General features: G+C 39.3%; 1 protein-coding gene across 1 annotated transcript in view; it reads right to left on the reverse strand.

Moving 5' to 3' along the window:
* COG5 (component of oligomeric golgi complex 5) overlaps positions 1-6,731 on the reverse strand; it is a 457,324-nt gene that overhangs the window by 2,006 nt on the left and 448,587 nt on the right. The gene's annotated exons all lie outside the window — the stretch shown is intronic.

Genomic DNA, 6,731 nt, shown 5'->3' on the forward strand with positions numbered 1-6,731 from the left:
TTCTGCTTGTGCAAGCTAATTAAATGTATGGCGTCCTCAATTTATCTGGTCCTTCCCATCATGAATATAAAATTTCTGACCACCGTATAGGAGGATGTTTCAAAACAATGGCCTACATAATCAAACCAACAAGGAAAATCTTTAACCAAACCCCACTCCTACCGTCTCAAGACTGAAAAAGATTCAGCAGGCCCTGGCTTTTTTTTTTTTTTAGCACAGTAATCAGAGCTGCCATGCTTTTATAAATAAAAAATAATTTAGTCACAGACCTTGGGGAATAAGTACATTTAGTGAATTAGCTAAAAATAAGCCAAGACAGGACTGCACTGTGGCCCATATTTACTCAGGGGTGCTAAGCTTTAGCATTCCCTTAGCTAACCTAAAGCTTAGCACCCCTTATAGAATGTGGGCAAAAAGAAAAAATATGAGCTAGTTACTTCATACGCAGTGCACAGAGGATGGGACGCCCCAAAGTCCCAACAATGGTACTCGGTTATAGGTAGTTCTCTCTAGCACGAAACAGAACAAAATGCCAAATGCTTGCAATCAAATAGTTTAATGTATAGTTAAAAAAAAAAAAAAATCTGTACAAAATGACAGTCCTCCAATATGTAATAATCTTTACACAGACATAACATACCCATGTCCATCAGCAGTTGAACAACATCTAGTCAGTAGAATGAGGTGGGCAAATGTCATTAACCAAACATTGTAAAAATGGTCAGAGTAGATGAAGTGGGTTGACAAAAAGGTGGAAAGCCCAAAATGTTGCCCAACTCAGCCGATATTGCTCAGCTGCTGATGGACGCATGGTTACGTTTGATTGATATATAGCAATCAGTTGATTTCCCACACTGGCGCTTATTCATTAAAGTGTGATCATGCCAATCGAACACTACCACACAGAAATTTCCCTCTGCTTAAATGGGAGCTGGTAATGCCTGATTGGCACTATGGCACTTTAATGTAGAATCCTCTGAGTTAAATTTAAAACATGATAAAATGTTATAAATGTAAGTACTCCAGTTTTGCTCCAAAAGAGAAAATGAGGGTCTGCAGGAAAATCGCAAATGCACAGAAAGAGGTGAGTTTGTATATGATTTTATATGGATACTGTTTTGGGGAATTTGTTTGTGAAGCTTTTTTTTTACCACAAAAAGTTGAAAGCACTAATCCACCTGGTGCATCTCAAAATATCACCCTGGAATGAGCGTGGGTGACCTGTACAGTGTCCCGTTTCATGATTTATCAGACAGAAACAAACCTGTCACTGCTACTTCCTTAAGAGCCCCAAAAAAAAAGGATAAAGCCAAACATGGTTATTGCACACACGGGGTGAATGGACCCTCAGTTTGTGTAAACAAAGATAAATGTCTGAGGTAATACACGAGACACTATCTACAAAGGCATATTTTGTGAATTTTCCTGGTAAATTTTAAATGATAAAAAAAAAAAAAACTTAAGGTGAATGTGGTATTACACAAACACTTTCATCAAAACTATGTTGAAATAAACCAGATGACTACAGCCCATATTTAACATGTGATGCCATAAAACACATAATTCAGCTGTATTTGCAGAAAGGTGCCTTACGGCTTAGCACAACTCCGGAAATTATAAGCCTGAATATTTTCAAAAAGGACTGTAAAATTAATCTATTGAGAACCACATTTGGTGTGCAACAGAAAGTGATGCCCTTGTGTCTTCGTCCCGTCTCCCTCCACCCTTTTGAGTTTTTGCTGAAGGTTTTGTAAGTCATTCATTACACTTGCTACGTTTCCCATAGAACTAAATTCAATGTAGTTTGTGATACATTTCAGCTGACCAACATTACAGTTCTTTATAGATGACATTTTAGTGTACAGGGATTGCATAACCTCTTCAAGTGTACTGTGGCAGCACATACCAGAAAACAAGAAGCCACATTTTCTTTGCATCCCACAGAAGCAAATTCACTGTTCAATTAACCACACAGCCTCCCCAAAACACACAATATCTCACATTGATTATTATTAGTCTCGTGTTGTGCCCTTCCAAAAATGGCTTTTGTGCAGTAATGGCTCTGTCCTACATGCTTGCGTGATGCAGATCTTGTTCTGAATTGAGCTGTACTTTTAGCTTCTTTATGAAATACAAATTTGAATCACTTATTCCTACAATATATACCTTGAGTTTGGTAGCATTATTAAGCTAATATATTGAAGCCTAACTATAGGTGACTTCAGTACATGTAAGGGCTGTTATATAGTGGCCGCTTGCGCTACGCCGTGCGCGTCACTTATAAGTGGCTGAAGTTAATCAGCCCTTCCATACAAGGGCCGCACGCGCGCGCACGGCCGGGAGCGTGCATCTGGCCGACAGCGGGGAAGACGGACAAAAGAATCTTTTCGCGTCGCTACAGGCGCTGAAATGTATGTATGTGTCTGAACAATGTTAATAAATATTTTATGTTTACGAAATATTTTAAAATAAATAATAAATTATACATACATACACACACACAAACACACAGTACCTGCTCACAGCTCAGCATACACACAAAAAGCGTGCGGCACGTGCATGCGTGTTCGCACGGCCGCACACTCTATAGAACAGCCCTAATGCAGATCTAAGATAAGATGCAGAATAGAAAGTGCCATTGTCTCTTCTCAGGAACAAAATAAAAAACAATTCCCAGTTTACCAAAAAATAAGTTGTTTTACCACTTCTTCTTTTTTTTTAATAGCAAAAACAATGTTATTTATAGAGAAATACAGTACTGCTCAGTTTTCACATATCTACTCCAGACATAAGCCTTAAAAGAAAACGGGATGTAAATGGAATATCACTTAGATTGTAAGCTCTCCGGGGCAGGGATTTCCTTTCCTCTTGCCTGACTTGATTGCACTTATTGTATATTAATTCCCTGTACTGTATTATCTTTGTAAAGCGCTGAGTACACTGTGGGTGCTATATGAATAAAGATATACAATATAGGCTGCACACAATGCTGCAAAGTTGAAATATGTATTCAGAAACTGCCATAAAGATAAAATGTGCAAAACAAATCACAGCAAAATAAAGCAGAAAATAAACCCACAGAAATATACATGGAAATATCAAGACGGTCACAACCCTGCATAAAAAAAAAGATGAAGCTAATGCACCATTGATTGTGTTACCCTACTTGTTACAATATTGCATAGTGGTCTAAAGGGGTGATTTATTAAGCTCTGTTGAGCGGCATACAAGCTTGATCCCGCATTAACTGCTATTAAATTCAACAGCAGTTAATGTGGGATTGAGCTACAATACCCATAAGCGTTTAGTGAATCCTGGCCTAAGGGGCTTATTTAAAAAGTAATTTATGTCAATGGCAGTTTATTTAATAACCCCCTAAGTCTTTTATCAAGGAGATATCACCTTGGTATGCCATTTAAACTGTTTAAAAAAAAACACAGTATGTGCTCCTGCCTGTGTAACAGTGATTATTTTATTAGGAGTTGGGTACAACCAACATTTTTATACTTAATCCTTTCTTTATACACAATCATTACTACAAGGAAGTTTAGCACACATGCAGTTCAATCTTTTCCTGCTTCTTTGAAGGTATGATAAATGAAAATTCAGTTCGTCTTTGGGGTAGCATTATCGAGCTATGCCAGGAAGAGACAGTGACAAATCTCTTGGTTAGAGGCTATATGTTGCCTCTAACCAAGAGATTGTTCTAATTCACTTGGCTAGAGGCAGTGATTTTCAACCGGACCACTCCTCAGGGGTTATGCGGCCATAGGGGGGGGGGGGGGGAGAGCTGGGACAACCCGGCTGTCTCAGACCCAGCGGCGTGGCGGCACCCCCACATAGCAGTGACCCAGCAGCTCCCAAGCTCAGCAGCCGCCTGGTCACTGCTATCTTTCCTCTCCCTGCTTCTGCCGTCAATGAGAGAGTATAGAAGAGACACAAGAGACGAGGGGCGAGAGAGGGGGGCGAGGGTTGGGGTTCCCCAGAATTTCACAATCGAATTATGGGGTTCCCTAACCAAAAAAAGGTTGAAAACCACTGGGCTAGGGGGCTTGGCGACATGTCTGATCATGGGCCAACCTGGAATAATTTTTTAAATAAAGCCTAAATGTCTGTATAACGCACTCCTTTGCACTAAAATAACAAGACTCCAGGGAGCGCTACTGTGTTTGCATGTTGAAAGTGCAATCCCTCCCGAAATACATTTTAAGCCAAACTTGTTATATGAAAAAGTGACCAATTAAAACACGATCTTATTTCTCCGCACACCCTCTCTCCGCCACCAAAAAACAAATCTAAATCAACTGACTTTCATACAATTTTAGATGTAAGGACTGTCGCTGTATCAGGGAGACTCTGTGGCTATTATATCCCCGAATCCCCATCACATACACTTTTTCCGTGTGCACATTGCCTCACTCACCTCCCCGCAGGGAACTAAAAATGAGTACTCCCACCCCCAAAACGTTCACACAACACCCCCAATAAAGCTGCCACTACCGGGGTTAATTTAAAGACCTGCACCTCGGGTTCCCCTGACTACTAGAAAAATATGCAAATTAAACAAAGACCCAGTTTAGCAAAACGTGTCCAAAAATGGTACTAGTTACGTGGTCAAAAAGGTACTAATTCCAATTTCACACACACAAACTCACTGAAGTTTACACAATTTGACGTGTCTTGTGTGTAAGGGAGGCCCCTGATTGAGATTTATAATTCACAGCTTGTTGTATGGATGCAAATGTGCCCTCAGTGTACCCAGAGTTGCTGGTACTGTATATGCAGTCCTGTGCCAGACCTCGGCTGCTGTGACACTTCCCTTGATGTAGCACTTCCGTTTCAGGAACATGGACTCAAGCTACATGGGTTCAGGCTGCACTAGATATACAGAAAATTATGAAAAAACATTGGGGTATTTTAATGAATGGCTCTTATTTGAAATCCCTCTGTAATATTCAAGAGGGAACAAAGTGGGGGTAGTTGGTTATCACACAAACCCAATGGGTGCTATAAGTGTGGTAACGCTTGGTGGATGACCTGTGCCTACATCGTAAACAAGACGAAGGAGTTTCAATCTGAGGTTTCTGGGAAATCTTTCCCTATTAAACAATTTATAAACTGTAATACTACACATGTTTTATATCCTGAACTACACCTGCGTGTATCAATATGTGGGGCGTACAGAGACCCCTGTATGAGAGTTTCCTGGAATAGGAATATCAACATAGGTTTTGTTAAATATCCATAACAGTAATGACCAGTAAGTTTCATTGATAGGACTGAAACATAATAAACCAGATGTGCAAGTAGGAGATATTTCGTGGATTTTTAAACTACATACACAAGCCAGGGATCACAATGAGGGTATGGGTGTTCTATATATCTATCTATCTATCTATCTATCTATCTATCTATCTATCTATCTATCTATCTATCTATCTATATATATATATATCATATGTAATATTGCCAGAATATGTCAGCTTTTAATTGATTACTAAATACGTTTTAATGTGTCATATAGGGGTTTTCCATATTTATTCTAGCTAATTCTTCAAAAGGATAGACACTAGATCATCTTTTTGAGAAATTAGTTTGTTCATTGTTAACTTTTTAAATATTTTGAGGTCTAAATATAGTGTATATAGGTTCTCCAGTTTTAGTAATATTTAACATTCTAAGCATTTTGATGGGTACTTTTATGTTTTATTTTTTTATTGATCTTATTACATAATTAATTAAAAAAACATTTTTAAATATTTTATATATATATATATATATATATATATATATATATATATATCCAGCGCAATATAAAGATAAAGCAGTTGTAGGAGGACATGTGCAGAGGTACACAATGGAGACTGTTGTAAGGTGAAATTAAAACAAGGCTTTATTGTGCCTGTCGCTTTAAACACAGCAAAAAAAATCAACATAAGCGAAATAGTGAGCCAAACAAAACCTGCTCCACTTTGGCATATATGTATCCTTATATTCCAGCCCCTTTTAACTGGGTGGCTACCCAAGCTATTCATCAGCCCAAGTCATATAGATATATATATATATATATATATATATATATATACAGTGCTTGACAAATCACCCAAAAATCTACTCGCCGAACCAAAAAATCTACTCGCCACCTAGTCCCGCCCCTAGTCCCGCCCCCAACCCCGCCTCTAGTCCCGCCCCCAGCCACGCATTTTAAAAAAAGCCATAAATTAAATAAATTGAATAAATTCCTAGTAAGAACATTCGTTTTTGATATTAGTTTATTTATTGTATTACATTATACTACAATTATTCCTTGGTGGTGTGTGTGTGTGAAGCCCCCGCTTCACAATATTTAAAGCAGCAATCCCGTCTGGGATCTTACCTGATCCGCAGACCCTCAAAGTCCAGGTACCCTCATTCCCGCAATGTTATACATTGGAGGGGAGGTGTTCGTTACCTGTCTTCTGGGTTAGGGGGGGTTCGATGTCTTCCGTGTGAAGCTTGAGTCAGATCTGGAAGTAAGCAGTATAGGTTATTTCAGTGTAGTATAGGGCAGTTAAGATATCCAGATCCATTGTGTGAGAGTGTGTGGGGGAGAGAGCGAGAGTGTGTGGGGGAGAGAGAGAGAGAGTGTGGGAGAGAGTGAGAGTGAGTGAGAGAGAGAGAGAGTGGGAGAGAGAGAGAGTGGGAGAGAGAGAGTGGGAGAGAGAGAGAGAGTGGGAGAGAGAGAGAGAGTG

Source organism: Ascaphus truei, chromosome 5 (genome assembly GCF_040206685.1).
Source record: "Ascaphus truei isolate aAscTru1 chromosome 5, aAscTru1.hap1, whole genome shotgun sequence".
NCBI lineage: Eukaryota > Metazoa > Chordata > Amphibia > Anura > Ascaphidae > Ascaphus > Ascaphus truei.